Below are 14,326 nucleotides of genomic sequence, written 5' to 3' on the forward strand. Positions count from 1 at the left end.
TGAAGCCCAGCCAATCCAAGGGGCTGCTTTGCCGCTGCCCCGTTCTCACCATTGAGGGATCCTTGCTGAGCACCTTGAGGCCTTTGAGCGCCAGGCGACGCATCTGCCTGCACTCACTCTGCAGGTGCTTTGATGCAATCTCAAGGACACAGTCACCATATTTCGTCAAATCTAAATACTCGAGGACCTGAAAGGCACAGGGCAGTGAGAGGGGAGCCGGCTGGCAGGAGCCTGGAACTGCGCAGGGCTGGGCCCAGGCAGCAGCACAGGGTGCGGGCACTGTCCCAGGCAGCTGTGGCTATGCAAGGGGACAGGGCTGGCAGGCAGCTCAGCGAGGTAGTGCTGGCCATTGGGCTCACCTCCACAAGGAATGCCAGGAAGGGCAGATCCCAGGGTGGCTTATCCCTGGTGAGTGCCTTGAGCAGGTGGATTGCAATGCGGGTACAGAAGGGGATCAAGCCACGGCACATCTCCCTGTCAGGGGGAAAACAGCACCAAGACTTGACGTGGGGGAGGCAAATCTCTGCCATGAATGACTCACAGAGATCTGGCCTTTCCCCAGCATCCTTGAGGGGATCGTGGGTGCTTTGGTTGGTGCCTTCTTTTGGGCACCCTCCTCTCTCAGCCGTTTCCAGTCTGCTCAGCCATCCCTCAGTGACAAGGCCTTCTGGCCATGACCACGGGGACTATGAGGGGCACAGGGCACAAATTTCAGAGGCAGTGGGGGGAAGGGGCTCTCACCTGGCCAGCAGACCCACAGCATTGTGCTGGGTGTCAGCACAGAGGAGCGTGTCCCAGCCACCCCTGCACTCCATAGCCATCAACTCTTTGGAACACCCCAGTCGGCAGAGCAGAAATTTCATGGCCTGCACTGCAAACCTGTGTGCAGAGCAAAGCCCAGGTCACACTGGGTGCACTGGTGTCAGCCACAAGGGCATGGGAAGGACAGGAGGACTGGCACCTGTTGGGGTTGCTGGGAAGGCGGTGTTCCTCCTGGCATGCTTTCCAGAAGCTGTCAAATTCCACTGATGGCATCTGCTGTGTGGTGATGACAACTTGGAACAGCAGAGCCACAAACAGGCGAGGGGTATAAATGATCATCGCCTCGTGGCACTGAGGCATCTGGACCATCACCCAGAGCACCAGAGTTGCCTGCAAAAGAAGCACATGAAGACAGCACTCAGTGCCGAGGTGTCCATGGGGCAGGGCCCGAGGGGAGATGCACGGGGAGCAGCGGGCCCGGTGTTCCCTGAGCCTGCCCCTAGCCCAGGTTTAAGCCCAGTGCCTGAGGCGGGGAGAGGATGGAGAGCTCCTGGGGAAGCAAGCTCCAGGTGATCAAAGGTCAGCTCCAGAAACTCACGCTCAAGGGAAAAACATCCTTGTTGTCCCCATCAGTGGTGCTGATATTGCAAAGTGGCCAGTTCTCCATCACACAGAGCAGTATTGGCACCACTTTCTCCACTGCTGGTCCTGATGAGGCTATGGCTTGCCACATCACTGCAGCAGCTCTGTGGGATCAGAGCGCTGTGTCAGGGGTGTCTCAGTCACAGAGCCATGCCCTGTGTAGCTGTGGGGTCCCAGGTGCCAGAGCCCCGGTGCCCTGAGGGGCAGGGAGGGAGCATTGGCAGCAGCCTCAGGAAACAGAGGGGCCTGAGGCTCCTGGACCTCTCTGCCTGTTGGGCAGAGCCCATTGGACAGGCTGTGCAGGGCGATGGGCCCTAAAGGCTGGTGAGCCCTGAGCTCTCAAGGCACGTGGGTGCTGTACCTGTCACACGATGGGGCACAGTGCAGGAGGGTCAGCACCACATCGATAGGGTTTTCTTCAGCCAGCCTCACAATGTCAATTTGCTGACTGACATCCACAGGGACATGGGACACCAGACTCTGGTAAATGTTCCTCACAATAGCTGGCACCTGGAGGAGGCATGGGGAAGACTTGGAGCGCTGTCCAAGGCAGCAACTTCCCCAGCTTCCCCCAAGAAGTGCTTACCGTCCCATCACACTCTGCTGGCCTCATAGGCTGAGGGGGCCCTGTGGATGTGGCTTGAGGGGGCACAGGATCCTGGGAGACCTCCACTTCTGGCCCCTGGCTGGCTACCTGCTGGTCAGAAGAAGCAGCTCTCTTCTCAACCATGTCAGAACAAACACGAGCGTCCTTGAAATAATCCCATATGAGCTCTTGGCTTAGAGTGGGAGTGGGTATCCTGTCGGCATTTGCAATGCCCTGAGTCTCTCCGTTGTCATCATCTGGAATGGCCATGTCCTCAGTCCCTGCCATGTCAGCCTCTGCCCTGTCATCCTTCACTGCAGCGTCAGAAACTTCTGAGGGCTCAGCTGAATCTGGGCTGACATCAGGCTCTGCCTGGAGCTCCTCCAGCCCAGAGTCAGGCTCAGCTGCGCCCTCAGTTGCTGCTGTGGTGTTGTTCTTTCTGCGCCGAACGCGCAGGAATTTGCGGAACCTCTGTGCAGAATGAACAAAGGACAGGGAAGAGAGGCATGTTCCATGGAGTGCTGCAAGTGCAGAGCTGGGCTGAGCAGTGACAGCAGGCCCAGCCCAGGTGGGGATGGCTGCAGGTACCTTCAGCGTTTTGCGGAAGCGGCCGCGGGCGGGCTCCTGCTGTTGTCTGTCGTCCATGGCTGCATCTGGAAAAGAGCAGCCAGAGCTGAGAGGCTGCGGGAGAGGCCGGAGAACACAGCCCAGCCCTGCACTCCCCAGGCAGGGACAGCCCTGGGGTGGCTCAGGGGATGGAGCAAGGTCACTGGCGGGGGTCAGTCCCAGCCCCTCTTCTGTCCTGTCCTTGGGCATGTCCACACGGGACGGGACGGGACGGGACGGGACGGGACGGGACGGGACGGGACGGGATGGGATGGGATGGGATGGGATGGGATGGGATGGGATGGGATGGGATGGGATGGGATGGGATGGGATGGGATGGGATGGGATGGGATGGGATGGTTCCTAACTGGCTGCAGCCATCAGCCCTGTGGCCCAGCTCTGCCACTCACCGTCCTGCAGAGGTTGGAACTGCTCCAGCTCTTCTGGCTCTTGTGCTGGGGCAGCTCCAGGGTCTGTGTTTCTGTTCCGTCGGAACACTTTAAACAGGTTGAGGAATCTGCCTGCCATGATGCAATCCTGCCTCAAAGGCACCTTTAAGAGAGATGCCTTGGGTAATCTCTGAGAAAACAAACTGTGCAGTTGTGCCTTGAAGGCACCTGCGAGAGAGAAGCCTCAGGGAGGCTACAGGACAGCAAGTCCTGCAGTCTGGTCTCGAGGGCTCCTGCCACAATGACTGGAGGCTCCTCGTAAATGACTGTGGTCACCAGGTCCCACAGTCTCACCTTGAGGACAGAGGTCAGAAGGATGGGAGATGCCTCAGAAAAGCTCCAAGTCACCAAGTACCGGAGTCTGGCCTTGAAGGCACCTGCAAAAGAAAAGTCTTGGGAAGACCACGGGCCAGCAAGGCCCACAGTCTTGCCCCGCACGCACCTGGAAAAGAAAAGCCTCGGGAAAGCCACGGGCCACCAAGGCCCACAGTCTTGCCACGAGGTCACCTGTAGAAGAAACGCCTTGGAAAAGCTCCGGGTAAGACACAAACGAGTGCGCTGTGTGGGGGCTCCTCACAGCACCGCTCTGGCGCGTCCTGTCCCGTCACGTGCACTGAGCACTGTGGCGTTGCCCTGTCACCACCAGCCCCTATGTCACCCTGTGTCACAAAGGGCCCTTGGACACCCTGTCCCTTTCCATTCCACGGTTACCAGGCTGCACCGTGTCACAAAGGGCCCTTGCACTCACTGCCACCTGCCCTGGTTCTGCTCCCATCCCCCCCAAAGTGGCCCAGGTTGGAAGGAATCCCTTGCCCAAAGTGTCTAAGACAGCATGACAGGATCTCTAGGAACGCCTCAAACCATCAGCAAACGCTGCCCTGCTCTGCAGGCTCAGGGCAGCAGAAGGAGCCCCCAAGGCTGCCAACGCAGCCGCAGCAGGAAAGGCACGGGGCCTTGCACAGAATCTGTACAGGGGCCTGGCAGCACTGAAATCAGCAAGTGTGGCAGAGTCCGAACCGAGGCAGACCTGCCACCCCAGCCGTGCCCTGGCAGCGCTGGTGCCCTTCTCCTGCCCCAGAGACCTGTGCCCCTGGGGGGTTCCTGTGCCAGAGGGCAGCCAAAGCCCACGTGCATTGGGGACTGGGCTCCTTCCTGGTGGGGTCTTGGCAGGAGCTCCTGGAGCTATTGCTGGCCACTCTTGCTATCTGTCAGATGATGTTGCTCCTTCCTGGAATGATGTTTTTTGTGGAAGGGGTGTGCAGTAGCACAAAAACACCATCAGCTGCTGAGTTTCCCGGGATGGTTAGATTGTACAGAGGCACTGTCCTGTTTCAGTGGGATCTTCTGTGTCTTTTTCTGGGAGAAACATTAGCCCAGTCTCTGATGTTCAAGGCTCCAGTTGCTGTGTGTCTGTCTGTGTTACAGCTGGTGCAAGGCAAACATTTCTTCCAGACACAGAGTCCTGCTTGAACAGTCACAGAGCTACATCTATTTTTACATTATGTTTGTAATTTTAATTTTTTTTAAGTTTTTCAGAGCCTGCTGATCGTTTTCAAGGTTTTCTCTCTATCCCCAGTGCACATTCTCCAGAAATTGTGCTTTCACATCCTTTTGCATTTATTAAAGTTACCTGCAATGACCAGTCAATCAAAGCCCTGGGAAAACTTCAACTTCAAGGTGAAACCAGGCAAAATATTTATCTCCCACATCTGAAGCCATGAATTGCCAAGTACTGTCCCCAGTACACCTGTAGGTGTGCTGATGTCATTTCAAAGGGGTTGCCAATGAAAACAAATTTTAATATCTTTTTGTAGTTTCCACATTGGAATTAAAATTCTTGACTAGAAAAATCACATGTCAAAATTTCTAGGACTCTTACAAACCAAAGCTGTCATTTTCACCCTGCATTTTAGAGTCTCGGAACAGTCACACAAGGTTTTAGTTCTAGACACTACAGAAAAAGTCCTTGGTGTTTGGCTCTAAGTTTACATCAGCATATATTCCTGATGATTACTTTAGGCAGGAGCAGCAAACTCAAGAATGAGCCAAACAGGCTATTCCTGTGTTCACATGACCTGAGTCTCTCTCTCTCTCTCTCACGATGGCGCCAAGGCCGCTGCCTTGGGACACCTGAGTGTGGAAGGCGAGCCCGCCCTCAAGCACGGCCATCCAAGTCAGTCACGGGCACAGGCTGCAGCTGAAGCTGCCAAGCGTTGCTGTGAGGCTGGCAAGTCAAGAGAAAGCCATTGTGGCCAATTCTGCTGAAGCCTTTTGCCAAAGCAAAGGCAGCTGTGCCCACAGCCTCCCCCTGTTTGGCAGCCGGCTGCTGCGGACGCTTCAGTGCACAGGTGCCGACGTTGGGGCTGCTGCTGTTCCTGTGCACATTCTGCTGCTGTTCCTGTGCACACTCTGCTGCTGTTCCTGTGCACACTCTGCTGCTGTTCCTATGCACACTCTGCTGCTGTTCCTGTGCACACTCTGCTGCTGTTCCTGTGCACACTCTGCTGCTGTTCCTGTGCACACTCTGCTGCTGTTTCTGTGCACACTCTGCTGCTGTTCCTGTGCACACTCTGCTGCTGTTTCTGTGGGCTCCAGAGCCGCTTGGGCAGCAGTGACTGGGCAGCCCTGCTGGAGGAGACATCGCCGCCCTCCCCATGGTGGCAGCAGCTCAGCGTGCCCCGAGCTCTGTGTCAGGGGGGCCTCGGTCACAGCAGCGTGGCCTGGGCAGCCACGAGGGCCCGGCCTGGCCGCCAGCCCTGCCTCTGGCCCCTGCCCCTTATCGCAGGCACCCAGTGGCCGTGGCCTGGCAGCACCACCCTGCCCTCCATGTCCCCAGCCAGCCCAGCCTGGGCACACCTCAGGCTGTCCCCACCCTCCTGGAGGGGTGCTGTCCCAGCCTCGAGGGCTTCTGCTGCAAGGCCTGGGAGACATTTTGGGGAAGCGCCAGATCAACCGAGTGTCAGGAACCAGGCGGCTGCCCAGGGGCTGCTTATGGCCTCTGACACCCAGTTCCTCATGTCTTCCCACCACCCCGGCCCCTCAGGGGCCTCCTGTCCCCTTGGAGCCTCCTGACACCCACTCCCTCACACATCCCCTTGTGCCTTCCCACTGCCTTGTCCCGTCAGGGCCTCCACAGCCCCTCATCCCCTCATGGCCTCCCAGCACCCTGTTCCCTCAGGGTCTCCCTCAGCGTGGCCCGGCAGCAGCGCCACAGCCCCACAGGAGCTCCAGAGGAGCTGCATCAGGAGGCACCTGGGAGCCCTCAGCAACCCAGCCAGCACCACACGGGCACGAGGACACAGATGGCACTTCCTGGCTGGGACAGGGGTTGTGCCTTCAGCAAAACCACCAAAGGCCAAGGGGCTTCTGGCCATTTTCCCTGCACCACTGCACACCCCGGTAGGTTGCTGAGCACAAGGACCCTTTTCCCTCTCTGCCCTGGTATCCTGAGGACCTTGGGCAGCAAAAGAAAGCTCCCGGGAGTCTGTGTATTTAGAACATATCCTATATTTACATACTAAACAAAAACAATAGTAAGGAAAGAACAATTTTGAAGAAAAATAAAATCCTGGCTGGCTCAGGTGGCCCCAGCAGACAGAACCTCCCTGATCAGCTCTCAGCAGAGCTCCAGCAGCGCATCCAATCAAGGCCTGAGAGATGAGACCGTGTCCTGTATGCCATGTGGAGCTGATCTTGCAGTTTTCTGAAGGTGAAATATTGAGTTCTTTCTACTGCCTGGAGGATACAAAATTTTTGAATTGCCAGGCTTCTGATGGCAGGGCTGATGTTATCTGCCATGTCTTCAAGGGCTGGAAGAGAGGAACAGAGCTGTTAGAGTTCAGAAACACACATAATCACGGAATGATTATATGAAGGTGCTTTATTGAAGAGCTCTGGGTGTCAGGGGTACACAAACCCAAATCTGACCCATGTTGGTTTTGAGCTGAACATGTTTTATACTCTATCGTTATACAACTTACATATTAATTATTAAACTTCCACTGTTCTATTGCATGCATTGTTTTTACCCAGGCATGGATTTCTCGTGATCCCCCCCAGCCCCCTAACATTGTTCCTCATGTTCTTTAAACAATAATTATAGCTAATCACATCTAACAATTGTATCATTTATCATCTACTGACTCCACAGGTGCAGTTTGACATGATCTTTAGCAAGCACAAGGCCTAACATTTGCCAGGGCCTACTTTACCCAGGGCTTTCCAAATCTAACTTTCTTTCTAAGTCCTTAAATTTTCTAAGATTTTAAGACCTTTTACTATCATTCCCACCTTTGAAAGCATTTTCACTTCACTAGAAGTGCAAATGTTTTCACTTGATACAGTCCTTTGTTTCCAAGTTTATACTTGATGTTCTTCGAATCCTTGATTGATGTAAGCGTTGTCCTGGATGTTGTCACAAATTGGAGAACCAGAAGATGGTGGGGGTAGATCTCGTGTCAGTGCCTTTATTATTTTCTGGCTCCAGGATGTTTTCTTCTGTATTTCTCCCTTGAAGATGCTGTCAGCTAACCAAATTGCTAAGAATACAATTAGTAAGATGATCACATTCTCAATGATAGATTTAATCCATGAATTCACATTCCACCCTAACCCTTTGAAGATTTTGCCTAACCAACTTGTGGTCAAATCCTTTTGCTCTTCCTGTGCTTCGTGCTCTATTTGCTGCAACTGATAGATGTCATCTTCTAAATCTGCAGTCACATTTGGGATGTGGACACAACAATGATCAATCTGTCCCTTTAGAAAAACCCACACACTCCATGCTCTTTCAGGAGTAATAAATTGTCACTGTATGTTTAGTTCTTTAAATCTTTCCTGGGTGACTCTTGCTAGTCTATCTACCTGACCTGTAAGTTTGTACAACATTTCTCTCTTCTGATAGTTTCCTATAGGACCAAGCAAAGACTCTAGGGCCCACCTAAATTTCACTTCACTAGAGGGTTCTTGCTAAGTGTCATCTTGATTCTATTCCTATCCTAATCTTTCCTAGCTATGCCTGTGTCTAGCCACTGAGTTGATTTTGCCATTGTTAGCATCCGTACCGAGATTAATTTTTGCTTGAGCAATTTTACCAATGCCTCTGCACCCCAATGCCATTTGTTATGTTTAATTTGTAGATCTTCTCTCATTATCAAGGGGGTTAACACTATTTGTCTTTGTGCAGTTACATACCACTCTTCTGAATTCTTTTGTGCATTTAGCAACTGTCCCAATTTCTCATCTTCTATTGAATCTTTTGGTTTTGGAGGCAAATTAAATTGAGATACGTTAACTTTTAAAGGTATCAATGCCATTGTTGTTTGCACTTCTCGAGCAATCTGTCGAGCTGTCCAGTCTGCCTTTCAATTCCCCTCGCAAATTTTGGAGTTTCCTGATTAGTGTGCTTTGCAGTGCATAATTGCCACTTGTTCTGGTTTTTGGACGGCTTTTATCAATTGTAGGACTGCATCTTGATGTTTAATGTGCGCAATTTGAGAAGACAGCAGTCTTCTTTCTTTCTACAGTGCTCCATGTACATGTACTACTCCAAAAGCATACTTTGAGTCAGTCCATATGTTTACCCTTTTCCCTTTACTCAATTTTAATGCTCTGGTTAAAGCAACCAGTTCTGCCCTCTGGGCAGATGTATTTGGTGATAATGTTTTTGCCTCCACTACTGTATTGACTGTTCTTACCGCATATCCAGCGTATCTGGACCCGTTTTCCATGAAGCTGCTTCATCTGGACCCGTTTTCCATGAAGCTGCTTCCATCTGTGAATAGCTCTCACTCTGGTTGCTCTAGTGGGATGTCTCTCAGGTCTTCTCTTGACGAATAGGTGCACTTTACTTCTACACAGTCGTGCTCTAATGGGCCTTCTTCAGTTGTGGTACCTAGGAACAAAGATTCAAGAGGTTAGTTGTCTTTAGTCTGACATCATCCTGCTCAGTCAGGATTACCTGGTATTTCATCATCCTGCTTGGATATAGCCAATGGCCCCCCTTTTGATCTAAAACAGTAGTTACCATATGTGGCATGTAGACATCTATGTGTCTACTCATCGTGAGTTTTCTAGCTTCTTGTGTCAGCATCATGGTGGCTGCAACTGCCCGCAGGCATGAAGGCCATCCGGCACTCATGTTATCAAGCTGTTTGTAAAAGCAGCCTACCAGCCTTTTCCAGCTTCCCAAAGGTTGGGTCAGCACTCCCGGTGCTAGGTGTAGTCTTTCACGCACAAACAGCTGAAAATCTTCGGATAATGCAGGCAATCCTAATGCTGGAGCAGTTGTCAATGCCAGGTAAACCCTGGTTTGCCCCAGGTAAAGGCTGCATCTTCTGGGCTCCATGCAGGGGTTTTGCAATTAGTCCATAGTCCATGATCTACAGGCAGCACCACTCTGTCATCCTAAGGAAATCTCGCAGCTCATGCAGATTCTGGGGTTCTGAAATAGCACAAATAGCTTGAACATGATCAGTACCCAGCTTTCATTGCCCTTGTGAGATTTCACATCTCAGGTAAATCGCAGTTTGTCGGGCAATTTGTGCCTTCTCTTTAGACACCTTATATCCACTCATTCCCAGCTGATTTAAAATTTCAATTGTTACCTTTATGCAGGTTGTTTTCTCTTCCGTAGTTGTCAGTGTATCATCAACATACTGTAACAGCAGGTATTGTTCTCTTGGTACTTGCCCGTTCTCGGTCCAAATCTCCAGCTCCTTAGCCAGCTGGCTTCCAAATTGTGTTGGACTGTTCTTGTATTCTTGTGGGAGTCGTGTGTCCAAGTGAGCTGGGTTTTCCTTCCATTTTCTGGATTTTCCCACTCAAAGGCAAACAGTTTCCTACTTTCTTTGTCAAGGGGTATGCAGAAAAAGGCATCTTTTAAACCAATTACAGTAAACCATTTCTATTTCTCTTTTACGGATGTTAACACTGTGCAAGGATTAGCTACCACTGGGTAAATATCTTTAGTTATTCCATTATTGCTCTCAAATCCTCTACTAGTCTGTATTGCTCAACACAGAAATTTGGGCTCTAGTGTTAACTACACAAGTAATAGGTGCACGTTTAGGACCCACTATTGCTGTAATCAGTATGTCTCCAGTTTTCTTATTTCTAGTGAGCATTTTAAATACAACTAACTTCCACCTCTCTCCTCACCCATGAGAGGCAGAGTTACCAGTTTCCCTGATTCTACAGCTGTTTGGGCTCTACTCCCAGAAGCTGAGAAGGAGACTGCTTTGGCTCCCAGCCCAGAGCCTGTGGAGGTGTGCTGGGTTATCCAATGGGGTATTTGATAAAATGAACTTGGGACAGTGCCAATTAGAAACTACTTTACTCAACTTTTAAGTGATAAGCCATCCATTATGTTTCTGGGGACCCCTTTCTTTATCTCTGGTGACCACCAATACTGGTGATTAGAGATTTGTTTTCTCTTTTCTCGGTTTTCATTATGAGAACCAATGTATCTAACAGCCTTTTCTTTCTCTGATTTTTCTTCTGGGATTTCTACAGGTCCATAATTTCTACTGTAATTAATCAGCTCTTTTGCAACTCTGCTCCATGTCCAAATTTTATGGTTCCTAGCAGGAGAACGCAACTGTGAACCTGCCAGCTGAGTGGGGATGGTGAAGGGAGTAAACCCAGGATCAGTGGAACCAGGTCGATCAGTCGGGTTCCCAAGAAATCTGTCTAGTCTGTCCACAGGGCTTATCGCTGCTATGGTTTTTTGGAGAAAAATTGCTGTAGGTTTAAGTGATCCTGGAAGGCCTTGAATTAAAGGGGTCATCATTTCAGTTTTCACAGGTACCAACATCGGTGATACATAACCAGCAATTAATTTTCTTTTGTGTATCATCTGCAAGCAGACAGCTTTGTGAATATTTTCCAGTAGTTGGTATGGGGTACTCACTGTAGCAGTCAAGTCCCCCCTTTCCAAGGGGTTAAGCCCCTCTGCCCAATAAGCTGTGTGCTGTTAGGGACCATGGGTTATGTCTGTCTCCTGTTGTTAAGAAGACCTCATGTCCCCAGTGCCCACTGGATTCCTGTTCTCTCAGTCGAATCTGATCACCTCCAGTGAGACTAGGAATACATATTCTGTCTCTGACTTGTGAGGGAGATGCCTGTACTCCCATTTTTCCTTTTTTTTTATTTTTTTTTTTCATTTTATTTTAGTGGTTATATGCGGATCAAGATCCTTATCATTATTTATATAATTATATTCTGTTTTAATTAGAGGTTTCAAACTAGGACAGCAGTGTTCCCCACAATTTAAACCAAGTTAGCTCATTTTGAGGGTAAATTTGATTAACGAGAGGGCTTTCCCTCCCTTCTGTTTCTTTTAGCGAGTCAGCATTTTTTAAATTTTTTTATCATGGAGGGCTGCTCGCAACAGATTGATCTTACTCCTTTCTCCATTTAATTGTTTTTGCAAAATTTCAACTAGGTTTTGGAGGGATTTTATTGTAGTTTTTTCCTCACTTCGTCACTTAAAGCGAGTTTCTATAGCTGCTGTAAGATGAGTTCCCAAAACTGTACAGAGTATACTTTTTTTTTTACCCAGTTTAAATTTTGTTTCATGTTGTAAAGAACATACTCTATCAGTCACATTTTCCAAATTAAACCAATAATTAAGCACCAACTTTTCCCCTCCCGGAGAAGGTCTTGGTTCTAGAAGACAGGTGTCTGCTAGGGAGAGCAGGAGCCTCCCTTGGGATGAAAGAATGTAGACCCCCTCCCTCCGAATTATTATAATTTTGAAATCAAGGGGCTTTCAGGCAGAGATCTGGGGATAGGAATAACAGTTCTTTACTTGTAAAACCAGGCAAACAAACAAACAATAACTACAGCATTAACAAGAAAACAGAACCAGGGACCCCGTGACAACTTTCTCGGCTGAGACGGGATGGAGGAGAGGCTTTGTTTTCACAAACCCCCTTGGGCGGGCAGTCAGTCCCGGTGCTCCTGCAGGGCTCTGAGGAACACTCGGCTGGAACAGCAGGGATGAGCTGAGATCCTGGGCTGGTGGATGAGGTGTATCAGCAGCTCCGTGGCGGCGCCTGGCACTGCCACACGTCCCGGCAGGACAGGGGGTGCGAGGCCACCAACAAAGAGGGAAGAAGGAGAAGCAGCAGCAGCTCCGTCTGGGTGATGGCGAAATTCCCTTCTCTCTACCGAAGCAGCTCCTGGCCCAAAAAAAAAAAAAAGAATGTCCCTCCCCGAAGCCGAAGAAAACCAGCCAAAAACTGTCCCCACCCTCCTTTCCTGCCCCCTTCCCCCCCTGGGCCCGGCCACTCTTTGTCATTTGTTGAGCACCCACTAAATACTCACAGTTAGGTTGTCCCAGCAACTAATGGGTAAAAATTCCACGGGCAAGCCAGAACAAAAAAAAAGGACACTTAAGCCCCAACACTAAGATTGCAGGAGGTGATTTTTCTTATGTAGTCCCAGTTATTTCTTATCACCTTTTACAGTTCATTTAAACACTGATCTACCATTTATTGCCTACCTCTATTGGGATGAACCTCACTCTGGTAAAGCAATTGTTGCTTCACCAGGATTTAACTGAAATTTTGGAGAAGTAAAAATAGGAAATCAGCCCTCGTGATTAAGAAATTGCCTGAAATTGTTTATTTGGATTGTATTGGATGAATTGAAATTGCTTATTCTTTGTAATAAGAAGTTGAATGTATATTTTAAGTGAAAATGGATTCTTTGCTTTTGTTTTTCCTTTTTTCTTGCCCTTATCATTTTCCCACTGTACTTTTTCTGTCTGATTTTCTGTCTCTGGTTTCCGGGGTATGCTACCAAGCTTTGATGAGACCTGAAGACTTCGTAACAACACTACAAAGGAGCCCTCTTGACGCTGATCGTGAGTCACGGGGTGGTGTAAGAGACGCTCTGAAGTTTCCCTCATTTGCCTCACGAGCATGGCAAGAACAGAGACCGAGACCCTGAGGAGCCCAGGGGACTTTGTGCAGGGGTTCTGGCCTGGTTGAGGTGGATGCTTGCTAAGCCATTGTTTGAAGGTGTGCTCGACCTACAGCACAAGAGCGATTGTTTGCAGGTGTTTGCTGTGCTGAGCAACGGCTCACACCACAATAGCCTATACATCTCCCCACCTTTTGGCCAACTGCCCCTCACCTTGAAACTTGAGACTCTAAAGGTGACTTTTCTAAGTTGCTTTCAGAGAGAGAGTTCCCCATGGAAGAAGGCACTGGCGACCCCATCTTGTCCATTGGTAGCGATACCTCCCCCTCGTTTTCTCTCTCTACTTTGCCTCTTTATTCCTCTCTCTCTCTCTTTCTCTCCTTCTCATCCATTGCATAAGCCATGATGCTGGCACTAAAATAAAGATGCATTATTGCTGTTGTGATTTCAACTGAAATCCCTTGGTGTCCTTTTTGCACTCTGAGATCAAACAAACCTCTTACAAAGCCCGCCTGTGTGAGCAGATTGTGACACATGTATACTTCAATGTGTACACAAATGATGAATCAGACAATTTCTAGCATCTATGTTGTTCATCAGGCCAGGGGAGATGTTAGGAAGGATGAGAATTTAACAAAAAGTTTCACAGATATGAATGCTTAGTGGAAGGTTCTCTAGAAATGAAAGCAAGCTTGGATATATAAAAAGACATTTTCAAGGGCCACTTATTGCTGAAACCACCGAGAGAACAAAGGTTTAGTCGAGATGGAAGACTTAGAACAAGGGTTTAGTCAGTTAGAAGGAGGTTTGATGGCTGAAGTCCAACAGCTTTAAGTGGTCTTCAAACAAAGCATGTTTTCTACCAAGTAAAACAAGCATAGGCAGACAGAAAGACGTTTTTTATCAAAGCAAAAAGAATTTTCCACTGCAAAACAACTTTCAAAGTTTAACATGTAATTACTAACTCAAATGATTAGGTAGTCACTACCATAGTATGGCAATTTCAGCTGTTTTGATAGGATGTATGTACATGTAAAGGTATTGTGTATGATGCTGATTGGTTGTAATGCAATGATACACACAGCAAAAGAAAGCGATATAATGCACTGTAACCAGAACTAAGTGGGCTTCAGGACACAGGGCTTGCCTGTAGCCAGCAGCTGTAGGCTGAGCCACGACCCCCTGCTGTAATCTAGTCGATAGAATAAACAGCATTCTAAAGAAGAGCCATCTGAAGTCCCCATCTCTCTGCTGGCTCTAACAGTTCTGCCCTCTCCCTGATCCTGTCCATGGATGGAGCATTACTGTGCTTTCAGGAAGCTGTTCTAGAAAGCCTCAGGCATTCCAAGCTCCT

This window comes from Poecile atricapillus, chromosome 5, assembly GCF_030490865.1.
Source record: "Poecile atricapillus isolate bPoeAtr1 chromosome 5, bPoeAtr1.hap1, whole genome shotgun sequence".
Taxonomy (NCBI): domain Eukaryota; kingdom Metazoa; phylum Chordata; class Aves; order Passeriformes; family Paridae; genus Poecile; species Poecile atricapillus.